Source organism: Panulirus ornatus, chromosome 61 (assembly GCF_036320965.1).
Source record: "Panulirus ornatus isolate Po-2019 chromosome 61, ASM3632096v1, whole genome shotgun sequence".
In the NCBI taxonomy this organism is placed as follows: Eukaryota; Metazoa; Arthropoda; class Malacostraca; order Decapoda; family Palinuridae; genus Panulirus; species Panulirus ornatus.
Window position 1 is genome coordinate 13,532,906 of NC_092284.1, and position 19,005 is coordinate 13,551,910.

General features: G+C 40.2%; 1 long non-coding RNA gene across 2 annotated transcripts; it reads left to right on the plus strand.

The window, feature by feature from the left end:
- The first annotated feature begins 967 nt into the window (after positions 1-967).
- LOC139767384 (uncharacterized) lies at positions 968-18,708 on the plus strand. Of its 2 annotated transcripts, none has more exons than XR_011717056.1 (5): positions 968-1,201; positions 11,886-12,018; positions 13,523-13,655; positions 15,163-15,295; positions 18,117-18,708. It is a non-coding gene; the product is annotated as an uncharacterized lncRNA (long non-coding RNA). The 2 variants fall into 2 exon arrangements; XR_011717055.1 differs by lacking the exon at positions 18,117-18,708 and adding an exon at positions 16,803-16,929.
- Positions 18,709-19,005: the final 297 nt, after the last annotated feature.

Below are 19,005 nucleotides of genomic sequence, written 5' to 3' on the forward strand. Positions count from 1 at the left end.
TGGATGCCACCATGCAACTGTATTGGACTTTGGCACCCCCAAAGGGTATTTTAAGTAAACTTTTAATTAGGTTCTTTCCCTTTAGATGCCACTATTCCCCTGTAAAGGCCTTTGAAGACGCCAAAGGGGATTTAGATTAATCCTTCAATTTTTCTCTAAATTTTTGATGCCTCACCGCAATTCTCTTGCCCTTTGGCATCCCCAAAGTGGCATTAAAGTAAGCTTTCGAAATGTTTCTTTCCCTTTTGATGCCTCTATGCCCCTGTAATTGCCTTTGGCGGCGCCAAAGGGGATTTAAAATAAACCTTTAAATTGTCTTTTTATTTTTGGATGCCACCATGCAACTGTATTGGACTTTGGCACCCCCAAAGGGTATTTTAAGTAAACTTTTAATTAGGGTCTTTCCCTTTAGATGCCACTATTCCCCTGTAAAGGCCTTTGAAGACGCCAAAGGGGATTTAGATTAATCCTTCAATTTTCCTCTAAATTTTTGGATGCCTCACCGCAATTCTCTTGCCCTTTGGCATCCCCAAAGTGGTACTAAAGTAAGCTTTCGAAATGTTTCTTTCCCTTTTGATGCCTCTATGCCCCTGTAATTGCCTTTGGCGGCGCCAAAGGGGATTTAAACTAAATCTTTAATTTCTCTTTTTATTTTTGGATGCCACCATGCAAAGGTATTAGACTTTGGCACCCCAAAACGGTCTGTTAAGTAAACTTTTAATTTGTGTCTTTCCCTTCAGATGCCACTATTCCCCTGTAAAGGCCTTTGAAGACGCCAAAGGGGATTTAGATTAATCCTTCAATTTTTCTCTAAATTTTTGGATGCCTCACCGCAATTCTCTTGACCTTTGGCATCCCCAAAGTGACATTAAAGTAAGCTTTCCAAATGTTTCTTTCCCTTATGATGCCTCTATGCCCCTGTAATTGCCTTTGGCGGCGCCAAAGGGGATTGAAAATAAACCTTTAATTTGTCTTTTTAATTTTGGATGCCACCGTGCAGCTGTATTGGACTTTGGCACCCCTAAACTGTCTTTTATATAAAATTTTAATTTATCTCTTTCCCTTCAGATGCCACTACTCCCCTGTAAAGGCCTTTGAAGACGCCAAAGGGGATTTAGATTAATCCTTCAATTTTCCTCTAAGTTTTTGGATGCCTCCACGCAATTCCCTTGCACTTTCGCATCCCATAAGTGGCATTAAGGTAAGCTTTGCAAATGTTTCTTTCCCTTTTGTGCCTCTATGCCCCTGTAATTGCCTTTGGTGGCGCCAAAGGGGATTTAAACTAAAGCTTTAATTTGTCTTTTTATTTTTGGATGCCACCATGCAAAGGTATTGGACTTTGGCACCCCTAAATGGTCTTTTAAGTAAACTTTTAATTTGTCTCTTTCCCTTCAGATGCCACTATTCCCCTGTAAAGGCCTTTGAAGACGCCAAAGGGGAGTTAGATTAATCCTTCAATTTTCCTCTAAATTTTTCGAAGTGTCCATGCAATTCTCTTGCCCTTTGGCATCCCCAAAGTGGCATTAAAGTAAGCTTTCCAAATGTTTCTTTCCCTTTTGATGCCTCTATGCCCCTGTAATTGCCTTTGGCGGCGCCAAAGGGGATTTAAAATAAACCTTTAAATTGTCTTTTTATTTTTGGATGCCACCATGCAACTGTATTGGACTTTGGCACCCCCAAAGGGTATTTTAAGTAAACTTTTAATTAGGTTCTTTCCCTTTAGATGCCACTATTCCCCTGTAAAGGCCTTTGAAGACGCCAAAGGGGATTTAGATTAATCCTTCAATTTTTCTCTAAATTTTTGATGCCTCACCGCAATTCTCTTGCCCTTTGGCATCACCAAAGTGGTACTAAAGTAAGCTTTCGAAATGTTTCTTTCACTTTTGATGCCTCTATGCCCCTGTAATTGCCTTTGGCGGCGCCAAAGGGGATTTAAAATAAACCTTTAAAATGTCTTTTTATTTTTGGATGCCACCATGCAACTGTATTGGACTTTGGCACCCCCAAACGGTATTTTAAGTAAACTTTTAATTAGGGTCTTTCCCTTTAGATGCCACTATTCCCCTGTAAAGGCCTTTGAAGACGCCAAAGGGGATTTAGATTAATCCTTCAATTTTTCTCTAAATTTTTGGATGCCTCACCGCAATTCTCTTGCCCTTTGGCATCACCAAAGTGGTACTAAAGTAAGCTTTCGAAATGTTTCTTTCACTTTTGGTGCCTCTATGCCCCTGTAATTGCCTTTGGTGGCGCCAAAGGGGATTTAAACTAAAGCTTTAATTTGTCTTTTTATTTTTGGATGCCACCATGCAAAGGTATTGGACTTTGGCACCCCTAAACTGTCTTTTAAGTATACTTTTAATTTTTCTCTTTCCCTTCAGATGCCACTATTCCCCTGTAAAGGCCTTTGAAGACGCCAAAGGGGAGTTAGATTAATCCTTCAATTTTCCTCTAAATTTTTCGATGCGTCCATTCAATTCTCTTGCCCTTTAGCATCCCCAAAGAGGCATTAAAGTAAGCTTTCCAAATGTTTCTTTCCCTTTTGATGCCTCTATGCCCCTGTAATTGCCTTTGGCGGCGCCAAAGGGGATTTAAAATAAACATTTAATTTGTCTTTTTATTTTTGGATGCCACCAGCCAACTGTATTGGACTTTGGCACCCCCAAAGGGTATTTTAAGTAAACTTTTAATTAGGGTCTTTCCCTTTAGATGCCACTATTCCCCTGTAAAGGCCTTTGAAGACGCCAAAGGGGATTTAGATTAATCCTTCAATTTTCCTCTAAATTTTTGGATGTCTCCACGCAATTCTCTTGCCCTTTGGCATCCCCAAAGTGGCATTAAAGTAAGCTTTCGAAATGTTTCTTTCCCTTTTGATGCCTCTATGCCCCTGTAATTGCCTTTGGCGGCGCCAAAGGGGATTTAAACTAAATCTTTAATTTGTCTTTTTATTTTTGGATGCCACCATGCAAAGGTATTGGACTTTGGCACCCCTAAACTGGTCTTTTAAGTAAACTTTTAATTTGTCTCTTTCCCTTCAGATGCCACTATTCCCCTGTAAAGGCCTTTGAAGACGCCAAAGGGGAGTTAGATTAATCCTTCAATTTTCCTCTAAATTTTTCGATGCGTCAAGCAATTCTCTTGCCCTTTGGCATCCCCAAAGTGGCATTAAAGTAAGCTTTCCAAATGTTTCTTTCCCTTTTGATGCCTCTATGCCCCTGTAATTGCCTTTGGCGGCGCCAAAGGGGATTTAAAATAAACCTTTAAAATGTCTTTTTATTTTTGGATGCCACCATGCAACTGTATTGGACTTTGGCACCCCCAAAGGGTATTTTAAGTAAACTTTTAATTAGGGTCTTTCCCTTTAGATGCCACTATTCCCCTGTAAAGGCCTTTGAAGACGCCAAAGGGGATTTAGATTAATCCTTCAATTTTTCTCTAAATTTTTGGATGCCTCACCGCAATTCTCTTGCCCTTTGGCATCCCCAAAGTGGTACTAAAGTAAGCTTTCGAAATGTTTCTTTCCCTTTTGATGCCTCTATGCCCCTGTAATTGCCTTTGGCGGCGCCAAAGGGGATTTAAAATAAATCTTTAATTTGTCTTTTTATTTTTGGATGCCACCATGGAAAGGTATTAGACTTTGGCACCCCAAAACGGTCTTTTAAGTAAACTTTTAATTTGTGTCTTTCCCTTCAGATGCCACTATTCCCCTGTAAAGGCCTTTGAAGACGCCAAAGGGGATTTAGATTAATCCTTCAATTTTTCTCTAAATTTTTGGATGCCTCACCGCAATTCTCTTGACCTTTGGCATCCCCAAAGTGGCATTAAAGTAAGCTTTCCAAATGTTTCTTTCCCTTATGATGCCTCTATGCCCCTGTAATTGCCTTTGGCGGCGCCAAAGGGGATTGAAAATAAACCTTTAATTTGTCTTTTTAATTTTGGATGCCACCGTGCAGCTGTATTGGACTTTGGCACCCCTAAACGGTCTTTTATATAAAATTTTAATTTATCTCTTTCCCTTCAGATGCCACTACTCCCCTGTAAAGGCCTTTGAAGACGCCAAAGGGGATTTAGATTAATCCTTCAATTTTCCTCTAAGATTTTGGATGCCTCCACGCAATTCCCTTGCACTTTGGCATCCCCAAAGTGGCATTAAGGTAAGCTTTGCAAATGTTTCTTTCCCTTTTGGTGCCTCTATGCCCCTGTAATTGCCTTTGGTGGCGCCAAAGGGGATTTAAACTAAAGCTTTAATTTGTCTTTTTATTTTTGGATGCCACCATGCAAAGGTATTGGACTTTGGCACCCCTAAACTGGTCTTTTAAGTAAACTTTTAATTTGTCTCTTTCCCTTCAGATGCCACTATTCCCCTGTAAAGGCCTTTGAAGACGCCAAAGGGGAGTTAGATTAATCCTTCAATTTTCCTCTAAATTTTTCGATGCGTCCATGCAATTCTCTTGCCCTTTTGGCATCCCCAAAGTGGCATTAAAGTAAGCTTTCCAAATGTTTCTTTCCCTTTTGATGCCTCTATGCCCCTGTAATTGCCTTTGGCGGCGCCAAAGGGGATTTAAAATAAACCTTTAATTTGTCTTTTTATTTTTGGATGCCACCATGCAACTGTATTGGACTTTGGCACCCCCAAAGGGTATTTTAAGTAAACTTTTAATTAGGGTCTTTCCCTTTAGATGCCACTATTCCCCTGTAAAGGCCTTTGAAGACGCCAAAGGGGATTTAGATTAATCCTTCAATTTTCCTCTAAATTTTTGGATGTCTCCACGCAATTCTCTTGCCCTTTGGCATCCCCAAAGTGGTACTAAAGTAAGCTTTCGAAATGTTTCTTTCCCTTTTGATGCCTCTATGCCCCTGTAATTGCCTTTGGCGGCGCCAAAGGGGATTTAAAATAAACCTTTAAATTGTCTTTTTATTTTTGGATGCCACCATGCAAAGGTATTGGACTTTGGCACCCCCAAACGGGTCTTTTAAGTAAACTTTTAATTTGGTCTCTTTCCCTTCAGATGCCACTATTCCCCTGTAAAGGCCTTTGAAGACGCCAAAGGGGATTTAGATTAATCCTTCAATTTTCTCTAAATTTTTGGATGCCTCACCGCAATTCTCTTGCCCTTTGGCATCCCCAAAGTGGCATTAAAGTAAGCTTTCGAAATGTTTCTTTCCCTTTTGATGCCTCTATGCCCCTGTAATTGCCTTTGGCGGCGCCAAAGGGGATTTAAAATAAACCTTTAATTTGTCTTTTTATTTTTGGATGCCACCATGCAACTGTATTGGACTTTGGCACCCCCAAAGGGTATTTTAAGTAAACTTTTAATTAGTGTCTTTCCCTTTAGATGCCACTATTCCCCTGTAAAGGCCTTTGAAGACGCCAAAGGGGATTTAGATTAATCCTTCAATTTTTCTCTAAATTTTTGGATGCCTCACCGCAATTCTCTTGCCCTTTGGCATCCCCAAAGTGGCATTAAAGTAAGCTTTCCAAATGTTTCTTTCCCTTTTGATGCCTCTATGCCCCTGTAATTGCCTTTGGCGGCGCCAAAGGGGATTTAAAATAAACCTTTAATTTGTCTTTTTATTTTTGGATGCCACCATGCAACTGTATTGGACTTTGGCACCCCAAAACGGTCTTTTAAGTAAACTTTTAATTTGTCTCTTTCCCTTCAGATGCCACTATTCCCCTGTAAAGGCCTTTGAAGACGCCAAAGGGGATTTAGATTAATCCTTCAATTTTCTCTAAATTTTTGGATGCCTCACCGCAATTCTCTTGACCTTTGGCATCCCCAAAGTGGCATTAAAGTAAGCTTTCCAAATGTTTCTTTCCCTTATGATGCCTCTATGCCCCTGTAATTACCTTTGGCGGCGCCAAAGGGGATTGAAAATAAACCTTTAATTTGTCTTTTTAATTTTGGATGCCACCGTGCAGCTGTATTGGACTTTGGCACCCCTAAACGGTCTTTTATATAAAATTTTAATTTATCTCTTTCCCTTCAGATGCCACTACTCCCCTGTAAAGGCCTTTGAAGACGCCAAAGGGGATTTAGATTAATCCTTCAATTTTCCTCTAAGATTTTGGATGCCTCCACGCAATTCCCTTGCACTTTGGCATCCCCAAAGTGGCATTAAGGTAAGCTTTGCAAATGTTTCTTTCCCTTTTGGTGCCTCTATGCCCCTGTAATTGCCTTTGGTGGCGCCAAAGGGGATTTAAACTAAAGCTTTAATTTGTCTTTTTATTTTTGGATGCCACCATGCAAAGGTATTGGACTTTGGCACCCCTAAACGGTCTTTTAAGTAAACTTTTAATTTGTCTCTTTCCCTTCAGATGCCACTATTCCCCTGTAAAGGCCTTTGAAGACGCCAAAGGGGATTTAGATTAATCCTTCAATTTTCCTCTAAATTTTTCGATGCGTCCACGCAATTCTCTTGCCCTTTGGCATCCCCAAAGTGGCATTAAAGTAAGCTTTCCAAATGTTTCTTTCCCTTTTGATGCCTCTATGCCCCTGTAATTGCCTTTGGCGGCGCCAAAGGGGATTTAAAATAAACCTTTAATTTGTCTTTTTATTTTTGGATGCCACCATGCAACTGTATTGGACTTTGGCACCCCCAAAGTGTATTTTAAGTAAACTTTTAATTAGGGTCTTTCCCTTTAGATGCCACTATGTCCCTGTAAAGGCCTTTGAAGACGCCAAAGGGGATTTAGATTAATCCTTCAATTTTCTCTAAATTTTTGGATGCCTCCACGCAATTCTCTTGCCCTTTGGCATCACCAAAGTGGTACTAAAGTAAGCTTTCGAAATGTTTCTTTCCCTTTTGATGCCTCTATGCCCCTGTAATTGCCTTTGGCGGCGCCAAAGGGGATTTAAACTAAATCTTTAATTTCTCTTTTTGTTTTTGGATGCCACCACGCAAAGGTATTGGAGTTCGGCACCCCAAAACGGTCTGTTAAGTAAACTTTTAATTTGTCTCTTTCCCTTCAGATGCCACTATTCCCCTGTAAAGGCCTTTGAAGACGCCAAAGGGGATTTAGATTAATCCTTCAATTTTTCTCTAAATTTTTGGATGCCTCACCGCAATTCTCTTGACCTTTGGCATCCCCAAAGTGGCATTAAAGTAAGCTTTCCAAATGTTTCTTTCCCTTATGATGCCTCTATGCCCCTGTAATTGCCTTTGGCGGCGCCAAAGGGGATTGAAAATAAACCTTTAATTTGTCTTTTTAATTTTGGATGCCACCGTGCAGCTGTATTGGACTTTGGCACCCCTAAACGGTCTTTTATAGTAAACTTTTAATTTAGTCTCTTTCCCTTCAGATGCCACTACTCCCCTGTAAAGGCCTTTGAAGACGCCAAAGGGGATTTAGATTAATCCTTCAATTTTCCTCTAAATTTTTGGATGCCTCCACGCAATTCTCTTGCCCTTTGGCATCCCAAAGTGGCATTAAAGTAAGCTTTGCAAATGTTTCTTTCCCTTTTGATGCCTCTATGCCCCTGTAATTGCCTTTGGCGGCGCCAAAGGGGATTTAAACTAAATCTTTAATTTGTCTTTTTATTTTTGGATGCCACCATGCAAAGGTATTGGACTTTGGCACCCCTAAATGGTCTTTTAAGTAAACTTTTAATTTGTCTCTTTCCCTTCAGATGCCACTATTCCCTGTAAAGGCCTTTGAAGACGCCAAAGGGGAGTTAGATTAATCCTTCAATTTTCCTCTAAATTTTTCGATGCGTCCATGCAATTCTCTTGCCTTTTGGCATCCCCAAAGTGGCATTAAAGTAAGCTTTCCAAATGTTTCTTTCCCTTTTGATGCCTCTATGCCCCTGTAATTGCCTTTGGCGGCGCCAAAGGGGATTTAAAATAAACCTTTAAAATGTCTTTTTATTTTTGGATGCCACCATGCAACTGTATTGGACTTTGGCACCCCCAAAGGGTATTTTAAGTAAACTTTTAATTAGGGTCTTTCCCTTTAGATGCCACTATTCCCCTGTAAAGGCCTTTGAAGACGCCAAAGGGGATTTAGATTAATCCTTCAATTTTTCTCTAAATTTTTGGATGCCTCACCGCAATTCTCTTGCCCTTTGGCATCACCAAAGTGGTACTAAAGTAAGCTTTCGAAATGTTTCTTTCACTTTTGATGCCTCTATGCCCCTGTAATTGCCTTTGGCGGCGCCAAAGGGGATTTAAAATAAACCTTTAAATTGTCTTTTTATTTTTGGATGCCACCATGCAACTGTATTGGACTTTGGCACCCCAAACGGTCTTTTAAGTAAACTTTTAATTAGGTCTTTCCCTTCAGATGCCACTATTCCCCTGTAAAGGCCTTTGAAGACGCCAAAGGGGATTTAGATTAATCCTTCAATTTTTCTCTAAATTTTTGGATGCCTCACCGCAATTCTCTTGCCCTTTGGCATCCCCAAAGTGGCATTAAAGTAAGCTTTCCAAATGTTTCTTTCCCTTTTGATGCCTCTATGCCCCTGTAATTGCCTTTGGCGGCGCCAAAGGGGATTTAAAATAAACCTTTAATTTGTCTTTTTATTTTTGGATGCCACCATGCAACTGTATTGGACTTTGGCACCCCAAAACGGTCTTTTAAGTAAACTTTTAATTAGTGTCTTTCCCTTCAGATGCCACTATTCCCCTGTAAAGGCCTTTGAAGACGCCAAAGGGGATTTAGATTAATCCTTCAATTTTCCTCTAAATTTTTGGATGCCTCCACGCAATTCTCTTGCCCTTTGGCATCCCCAAAGTGGCATTAAAGTAAGCTTTGCAAATGTTTCTTTCCCTTTTGATGCCTCTATGCCCCTGTAATTGCCTTTGGCGGCGCCAAAGGGGATTTAAACTAAAGCTTTAATTTGTCTTTTTATTTTTGGATGCCACCATGCAAAGGTATTGGACTTTGGCACCCCTAAACTGTCTTTTAAGTAAACTTTTAATTTGTCTCTTTCCCTTCAGATGCCACTATTCCCCTGTAAAGGCCTTTGAAGACGCCAAAGGGGAGTTAGATTAATCCTTCAATTTTCCTCTAAATTTTTCGATGCGTCCATGCAATTCTCTTGCCTTTTGGCATCCCCAAAGTGGCATTAAAGTAAGCTTTCCAAATGTTTCTTTCCCTTTTGATGCCTCTATGCCCCTGTAATTGCCTTTGGCGGCGCCAAAGGGGATTTAAAATAAACCTTTAATTTGTCTTTTTATTTTTGGATGCCACCATGCAACTGTATTGGACTTTGGCACCCCCAAAGGGTATTTTAAGTAAACTTTTAATTAGGTCTTTCCCTTTAGATGCCACTATTCCCCTGTAAAGGCCTTTGAAGACGCCAAAGGGGATTTAGATTAATCCTTCAATTTTCCTCTAAATTTTTGATTGCTCCACGCAATTCTCTTGCCCTTTGGCATCCCCAAAGTGGCATTAAAGTAAGCTTTCGAAATGTTTCTTTCCCTTTTGATGCCTCTATGCCCCTGTAATTGCCTTTGGCGGCGCCAAAGGGGATTTAAAATAAACCTTTAAATTGTCTTTTTATTTTTGGATGCCACCATGCAACTGTATTGGACTTTGGCACCCCAAAGGGTATTTTAAGTAAACTTTTAATTAGGTCTCTTTCCCTTTAGATGCCACTATTCCCCTGTAAAGGCCTTTGAAGACGCCAAAGGGGATTTAGATTAATCCTTCAATTTTTCTCTAAATTTTTGGATGCCTCACCGCAATTCTCTTGCCCTTTGGCATCACCAAAGTGGTACTAAAGTAAGCTTTCGAAATGTTTCTTTCACTTTTGATGCCTCTATGCCCCTGTAATTGCCTTTGGCGGCGCCAAAGGGGATTTAAAATAAACCTTTAATTTGTCTTTTTATTTTTGGATGCCACCATGCAACTGTATTGGACTTTGGCACCCCAAACGGTATTTTAAGTAAACTTTTAATTAGGTCTTTCCCTTTAGATGCCACTATTCCCCTGTAAAGGCCTTTGAAGACGCCAAAGGGGATTTAGATTAATCCTTCAATTTTTCTCTAAATTTTTGGATGCCTCACCGCAATTCTCTTGACCTTTGGCATCCCCAAAGTGGCATTAAAGTAAGCTTTCGAAATGTTTCTTTCCCTTTTGATGCCTCTATGCCCCTGTAATTGCCTTTGGCGGCGCCAAAGGGGATTTAAACTAAATCTTTAATTTGTCTTTTTATTTTTGGATGCCACCATGCAAAGGTATTGGACTTTGGCACCCCTAAACGGTCTTTTAAGTAAACTTTTAATTTGTCTCTTTCCCTTCAGATGCCACTATTCCCCTGTAAAGGCCTTTGAAGACGCCAAAGGGGATTTAGATTAATCCTTCAATTTTCCTCTAAATTTTTGGATGCCTCACCGCAATTCTCTTGACCTTTGGCATCCCCAAAGTGGCATTAAAGTAAGCTTTGCAAATGTTTCTTTCCCTTTTGATGCCTCTATGCCCCTGTAATTGCCTTTGGCGGCGCCAAAGGGGATTGAAAATAAACCTTTAATTTGTCTTTTTATTTTTGGATGCCACCATGCAAGCTGTATTGGACTTTGGCACCCCTAAAAGGTCTTTTAAGTAAACTTTTAATTTGTCTCTTTCCCTTCAGATGCCACTATTCCCCTGTAAAGGCCTTTGAAGACGCCAAAGGGGATTTAGATTAATCCTTCAATTTTCCTCTAAATTTTTGGATGCTCCACGCAATTCTCTTGCACTTTGGCATCCCCAAAGTGGCATTAAAGTAAGCTTTGCAAATGTTTCTTTCCCTTTTGATGCCTCTATGCCCCTGTAATTGCCTTTGGCGGCGCCAAAGGGGATTTAAACTAAAGCTTTAATTTGTCTTTTTATTTTTGGATGCCACCATGCAAAGGTATTGGACTTTGGCACCCCTAAACGGTCTTTTAAGTAAACTTTTAATTTGTCTCTTTCCCTTCAGATGCCACTATTCCCCTGTAAAGGCCTTTGAAGACGCCAAAGGGGAGTTAGATTAATCCTTCAATTTTCCTCTAAATTTTTCGATGCGTCCATGCAATTCTCTTGCCCTTTGGCATCCCCAAAGTGGCATTAAAGTAAGCTTTCCAAATGTTTCTTTCCCTTTTGATGCCTCTATGCCCCTGTAATTGCCTTTGGCGGCGCCAAAGGGGATTTAAAATAAACCTTTAAATTGTCTTTTTATTTTTGGATGCCACCATGCAACTGTATTGGACTTTGGCACCCCCAAAGGGTATTTTAAGTAAACTTTTAATTAGGGTCTTTCCCTTTAGATGCCACTATTCCCCTGTAAAGGCCTTTGAAGACGCCAAAGGGGATTTAGATTAATCCTTCAATTTTCCTCTAAATTTTTGGATGTCTCACCGCAATTCTCTTGCCCTTTGGCATCACCAAAGTGGTACTAAAGTAAGCTTTCGAAATGTTTCTTTCCCTTTTGATGCCTCTATGCCCCTGTAATTGCCTTTGGCGGCGCCAAAGGGGATTTAAACTAAATCTTTAATTTCTCTTTTTGTTTTTGGATGCCACCATGCAAAGGTATTAGACTTTGGCACCCCAAAACGGTCTGTTAAGTAAACTTTTAATTTGTCTCTTTCCCTTCAGATGCCACTATTCCCCTGTAAAGGCCTTTGAAGACGCCAAAGGGGATTTAGATTAATCCTTCAATTTTTCTCTAAATTTTTGGATGCCTCACCGCAATTCTCTTGACCTTTGGCATCCCCAAAGTGGCATTAAAGTAAGCTTTCCAAATGTTTCTTTCCCTTATGATGCCTCTATGCCCCTGTAATTGCCTTTGGCGGCGCCAAAGGGGATTGAAAATAAACCTTTAATTTGTCTTTTTAATTTTGGATGCCACCGTGCAGCTGTATTGGACTTTGGCACCCCTAAACTGTCTTTTATATAAAATTTTAATTTATCTCTTTCCCTTCAGATGCCACTACTCCCCTGTAAAGGCCTTTGAAGACGCCAAAGGGGATTTAGATTAATCCTTCAATTTTCCTCTAAGGTTTTGGATGCCTCCACGCAATTCCCTTGCACTTTCGCATCCCATAAGTGGCATTAAGGTAAGCTTTGCAGATGTTTCTTTCCCTATTAGTGCCTCTATGCCCCTGTAATTGCCTTTGGTGGCACCAAAGGGGATTTAAACAAAAGCTTTAATTTGTCTTTTTATTTTTGGATGCCACCATGCAAAGGTATTGGACTTTGGCACCCCTAAATGGTCTTTTAAGTAAACTTTTAATTTGTCTCTTTCCCTTCAGATGCCACTATTCCCTGTAAAGGCCTTTGAAGACGCCAAAGGGGAGTTAGATCAATCCTTCAATTTTCCTCTAAATTTTTCGAAGTGTCCATGCAATTCTCTTGCATTTTGGCATCCCCAAAGTGGCATTAAAGTAAGCTTTCCAAATGTTTCTTTCCCTTTTGATGCCTCTATGCCCCTGTAATTGCCTTTGGCGGCGCCAAAGGGGATTTAAAATAAACCTTTAAATTGTCTTTTTATTTTTGGATGCCACCATGCAACTGTATTGGACTTTGGCACCCCCAAAGGGTATTTTAAGTAAACTTTTAATTAGGGTCTTTCCCTTTAGATGCCACTATTCCCCTGTAAAGGCCTTTGAAGACGCCAAAGGGGATTTAGATTAATCCTTCAATTTTCTCTAAATTTTTGATTGCCTCACGCAATTCTCTTGCCCTTTGGCATCACCAAAGTGGTACTAAAGTAAGCTTTCGAAATGTTTCTTTCCCTTTTGATGCCTCTATGCCCCTGTAATTGCCTTTGGCGGCGCCAAAGGGGATTTAAAATAAACCTTTAAATTGTCTTTTTATTTTTGGATGCCACCATGCAACTGTATTGGACTTTGGCACCCCCAAAGGGTATTTTAAGTAAACTTTTAATTAGGGTCTTTCCCTTTAGATGCCACTATTCCCCTGTAAAGGCCTTTGAAGACGCCAAAGGGGATTTAGATTAATCCTTCAATTTTTCTCTAAATTTTTGGATGCCTCACCGCAATTCTCTTGCCCTTTGGCATCACCAAAGTGGTACTAAAGTAAGCTTTCGAAATGTTTCTTTCACTTTTGATGCCTCTATGCCCCTGTAATTGCCTTTGGCGGCGCCAAAGGGGATTTAAACTAAATCTTTAATTTCTCTTTTTGTTTTTGGATGCCACCATGGAAAGGTATTAGACTTTGGCACCCCAAAACGGTCTGTTAAGTAAACTTTTAATTTGTGTCTTTCCCTTCAGATGCCACTATTCCCCTGTAAAGGCCTTTGAAGACGCCAAAGGGGATTTAGATTAATCCTTCAATTTTTCTCTAAATTTTTGGATGCCTCACCGCAATTCTCTTGACCTTTGGCATCCCCAAAGTGACATTAAAGTAAGTTTTCCAAATGTTTCTTTCCCTTATGATGCCTCTATGCCCCTGTAATTGCCTTTGGCGGCGCCAAAGGGGATTGAAAATAAACCTTTAATTTGTCTTTTTAATTTTGGATGCCACCGTGCAGCTGTATTGGACTTTGGCACCCCTAAACTGTCTTTTATATAAAATTTTAATTTATCTCTTTCCCTTCAGATGCCACTACTCCCCTGTAAAGGCCTTTGAAGACGCCAAAGGGGATTTAGATTAATCCTTCAATTTTCCTCTAAGGTTTTGGATGCCTCCACGCAATTCCCTTGCACTTTCGCATCCCATAAGTGGCATTAAGGTAAGCTTTGCAGATGTTTCTTTCCCTATTGGTGCCTCTATGCCCCTGTAATTGCCTTTGGTGGCACCAAAGGGGATTTAAACAAAAGCTTTAATTTGTCTTTTTATTTTTGGATGCCACCATGCAAAGGTATTGGACTTTGGCACCCCTAAATGGTCTTTTAAGTAAACTTTTAATTTGTCTCTTTCCCTTCAGATGCCACTATTCCCTTGTAAAGGCCTTTGAAGACGCCAAAGGGGAGTTAGATCAATCCTTCAATTTTCCTCTAAATTTTTCGAAGTGTCCATGCAATTCTCTTGCCATTTGGCATCCCCAAAGTGGCATTAAAGTAAGCTTTCCAAATGTTTCTTTCCCTTTTGATGCCTCTATGCCCCTGTAATTGCCTTTGGCGGCGCCAAAGGGGATTTAAAATAAACCTTTAAATTGTCTTTTTATTTTTGGATGCCACCATGCAACTGTATTGGACTTTGGCACCCCCAAAGGGTATTTTAAGTAAACTTTTAATTAGGTTCTTTCCCTTTAGATGCCACTATTCCCCTGTAAAGGCCTTTGAAGACGCCAAAGGGGATTTAGATTAATCCTTCAATTTTTCTCTAAATTTTTGATTGCCTCACCGCAATTCTCTTGCCCTTTGGCATCACCAAAGTGGTACTAAAGTAAGCTTTCGAAATGTTTCTTTCACTTTTGATGCCTCTATGCCCCTGTAATTGCCTTTGGCGGCGCCAAAGGGGATTTAAAATAAACCTTTAAAATGTCTTTTTATTTTTGGATGCCACCATGCAACTGTATTGGACTTTGGCACCCCCAAAGGGTATTTTAAGTAAACTTTTAATTAGGGTCTTTCCCTTTAGATGCCACTATTCCCCTGTAAAGGCCTTTGAAGACGCCAAAGGGGATTTAGATTAATCCTTCAATTTTTCTCTAAATTTTTGGATGCCTCACCGCAATTCTCTTGCCCTTTGGCATCACCAAAGTGGTACTAAAGTAAGCTTTCGAAATGTTTCTTTCACTTTTGATGCCTCTATGCCCCTGTAATTGCCTTTGGCGGCGCCAAAGGGGATTTAAACTAAATCTTTAATTTCTCTTTTTGTTTTTGGATGCCACCATGGAAAGGTATTAGACTTTGGCACCCCAAAACGGTCTGTTAAGTAAACTTTTAATTTGTGTCTTTCCCTTCAGATGCCACTATTCCCCTGTAAAGGCCTTTGAAGACGCCAAAGGGGATTTAGATTAATCCTTCAATTTTTCTCTAAATTTTTGGATGCCTCACCGCAATTCTCTTGACCTTTGGCATCCCCAAAGTGACATTAAAGTAAGTTTTCCAAATGTTTCTTTCCCTTATGATGCCTCTATGCCCCTGTAATTGCCTTTGGCGGCGCCAAAGGGGATTGAAAATAAACCTTTAATTTGTCTTTTTAATTTTGGATGCCACCGTGCAGCTGTATTGGACTTTGGCACCCCTAAACTGTCTTTTATATAAAATTTTAATTTATCTCTTTCCCTTCAGATGCCACTACTCCCCTGTAAAGGCCTTTGAAGACGCCAAAGGGGATTTAGATTAATCCTTCAATTTTCCTCTAAGGTTTTGGATGCCTCCACGCAATTCCCTTGCACTTTCGCATCCCATAAGTGGCATTAAGGTAAGCTTTGCAGATGTTTCTTTCCCTATTAGTGCCTCTATGCCCCTGTAATTGCCTTTGGTGGCACCAAAGGGGATTTAAACAAAAGCTTTAATTTGTCTTTTTATTTTTGGATGCCACCATGCAAAGGTATTGGACTTTGGCACCCCTAAATGGTCTTTTAAGTAAACTTTTAATTTGTCTCTTTCCCTTCAGATGCCACTATTCCCTTGTAAAGGCCTTTGAAGACGCCAAAGGGGAGTTAGATCAATCCTTCAATTTTCCTCTAAATTTTTCGAAGTGTCCATGCATTTCTCTTGCTTTTTGGCATCCCCAAAGTGGCATTAAAGTAAGCTTTCCAAATGTTTCTTTCCCTTTTGATGCCTCTATGCCCCTGTAATTGCCTTTGGCGGCGCCAAAGGGGATTTAAAATAAACCTTTAAAATGTCTTTTTATTTTTGGATGCCACCATGCAACTGTATTGGACTTTGGCACCCCCAAAGGGTATTTTAAGTAAACTTTTAATTAGTCTCTTTCCCTTTAGATGCCACTATTCCCCTGTAAAGGCCTTTGAAGACGCCAAAGGGGATTTAGATTAATCCTTCAATTTTTCTCTAAATTTTTGATTGCCTCACCGCAATTCTCTTGCCCTTTGGCATCCCCAAAGTGGCATTAAAGTAAGCTTTCGAAATGTTTCTTTCCCTTTTGATGCCTCTATGCCCCTGTAATTGCCTTTGGCGGCGCCAAAGGGGATTTAAAATAAACCTTTAAAATGTCTTTTTATTTTTGGATGCCACCATGCAACTGTATTGGACTTTGGCACCCCCAAAGGGTATTTTAAGTAAACTTTTAATTAGGGTCTTTCCCTTTAGATGCCACTATTCCCCTGTAAAGGCCTTTGAAGACGCCAAAGGGGATTTAGATTAATCCTTCAATTTTTCTCTAAATTTTTGGATGCCTCACCGCAATTCTCTTGCCCTTTGGCATCACCAAAGTGGTACTAAAGTAAGCTTTCGAAATGTTTCTTTCACTTTTGATGCCTCTATGCCCCTGTAATTGCCTTTGGCGGCGCCAAAGGGGATTTAAACTAAATCTTTAATTTCTCTTTTTATTTTTGGATGCCACCATGCAAAGGTATTAGACTTTGGCACCCCAAAACGGTCTGTTAAGTAAACTTTTAATTTGTGTCTTTCCCTTCAGATGCCACTATTCCCCTGTAAAGGCCTTTGAAGACGCCAAAGGGGATTTAGATTAATCCTTCAATTTTTCTCTAAATTTTTGGATGCCTCACCGCAATTCTCTTGACCTTTGGCATCCCCAAAGTGGCATTAAAGTAAGCTTTCCAAATGTTTCTTTCCCTTATGATGCCTCTATGCCCCTGTAATTGCCTTTGGCGGCGCCAAAGGGGATTGAAAATAAACCTTTAATTTGTCTTTTTAATTTTGGATGCCACCGTGCAGCTGTATTGGACTTTGGCACCCCTAAACGATCTTTTATATAAAGTTTTAATTTATCTCTTTCCCTTCAGATGCCACTACTCCCCTGTAAAGGCCTTTGAAGACGCCAAAGGGGATTTAGATTAATCCTTCAATTTTCCTTTAAGATTTTGGATGCCTCCACGCAATTCCCTTGCACTTTGGCATCCCCAAAGTGGCATTAAGGTAAGCTTTGCAGAATGTTTCTTTCCCTTTTAGTGCCTCTATGCCCCTGTAATTGCCTTTGGTGGCGCCAAAGGGGATTTAAACTAAAGCTTTAATTTGTCTTTTTATTTTTGGATGCCACCATGCAAAGGTATTGGACTTTGGCACCCCTAAACTGGTCTTTTAAGTAAACTTTTAATTTGTCTCTTTCCCTTCAGATGCCACTATTCCCCTGTAAAGGCCTTTGAAGACGCCAAAGGGGAGTTAGATTAATCCTTCAATTTTCCTCTAAATTTTTCGATGCGTCCATGCAATTCTCTTGCCCTTTTGCATCCCCAAAGTGGCATTAAAGTAAGCTTTCCAAATGTTTCTTTCCCTTTTGATGCCTCTATGCCCCTGTAATTGCCTTTGGCGGCGCCAAAGGGGATTTAAAATAAACCTTTAATTTGTCTTTTTATTTTTGGATGCCACCATGCAACTGTATTGGACTTTGGCACCCCCAAAGGGTATTTTAAGTAAACTTTTAATTAGGGTCTTTCCCTTTAGATGCCACTATTCCCCTGTAAAGGCCTTTGAAGACGCCAAAGGGGATTTAGATTAATCCTTCAATTTTCCTCTAAATTTTTGGATGTCTCCACGCAATTCTCTTGCCCTTTGGCATCACCAAAGTGGTACTAAAGTAAGCTTTCGAAATGTTTCTTTCCCTTTTGATGCCTCTATGCCCCTGTAATTGCCTTTGGCGGCGCCAAAGGGGATTTAAACTAAATCTTTAATTTGTCTTTTTATTTTTGGATGCCACCATGGAAAGGTATTAGACTTTGGCACCCCAAAACGGTCTGTTAAGTAAACTTTTAATTTGTCTCTTTCCCTTCAGATGCCACTATTACCCTGTAAAGGCCTTTGAAGACGCCAAAGGGGATTTAGATTAATCCTTCAATTTTTCTCTAAATTTTTGGATGCCTCACCGCAATTCTCTTGACCTTTGGCATCCCCAAAGTGGCATTAAAGTAAGTTTTCCAAATGTTTCTTTCCCTTATGATGCCTCTATGCCCCTGTAATTGCCTTTGGCGGCGCCAAAGGGGATTGAAAATAAACCTTTAATTTGTCTTTTTAATTTTGGATGCCACCGTGCAGCTGTATTGGACTTTGGCACCCCTAAACTGTCTTTTATATAAAATTTTAATTTATCTCTTTCCCTTCAGATGCCACTACTCCCCTGTAAAGGCCTTTGAAGACGCCAAAGGGGATTTAGATTAATCCTTCAATTTTCCTCTAAGGTTTTGGATGCCTCCACGCAATTCCCTTGCACTTTGGCATCCCATAAGTGGCATTAAGGTAAGCTTTGCAGATGTTTCTTTCCCTATTGGTGCCTCTATGCCCCTGTAATTGCCTTTGGTGGCACCAAAGGGGATTTAAACAAAAGCTTTAATTTGTCTTTTTATTTTTGGATGCCACCATGCAAAGGTATTGGACTTTGGCACCCCTAAATGGTCTTTTAAGTAAACTTTTAATTTGTCTCTTTCCCTTCAGATGCCACTATTCCCCTGTAAAGGCCTTTGAAGACGCCAAAGGGGAGTTAGATCAATCCTTCAATTTTCCTCTAAATTTTTCGAAGTGTCCATGCAATTCTCTTGCCTTTTGGCATCCCCAAAGTGGCATTAAAGTAAGCTTTCCAAATGTTTCTTTCCCTTTTGATGCCTCTATGCCCCTGTAATTGCCTTTGGCGGCGCCAAAGGGGATTTAAAATAAACCTTTAAAATGTCTTTTTATTTTTGGATGCCACCATGCAACTGTATTGGACTTTGGCACCCCCAAAGGGTATTTTAAGTAAACTTTTAATTAGGGTCTTTCCCTTTAGATGCCACTATTCCCCTGTAAAGGCCTTTGAAGACGCCAAAGGGGATTTAGATTAATCCTTCAATTTTCTCTAAATTTTTGGATGCCTCACCGCAATTCTCTTGCCCTTTGGCATCACCAAAGTGGTACTAAAGTAAGCTTTCGAAATGTTTCTTTCACTTTTGATGCCTCTATGCCCCTGTAATTGCCTTTGGCGGCGCCAAAGGGGATTTAAACTAAATCTTTAAATTTCTT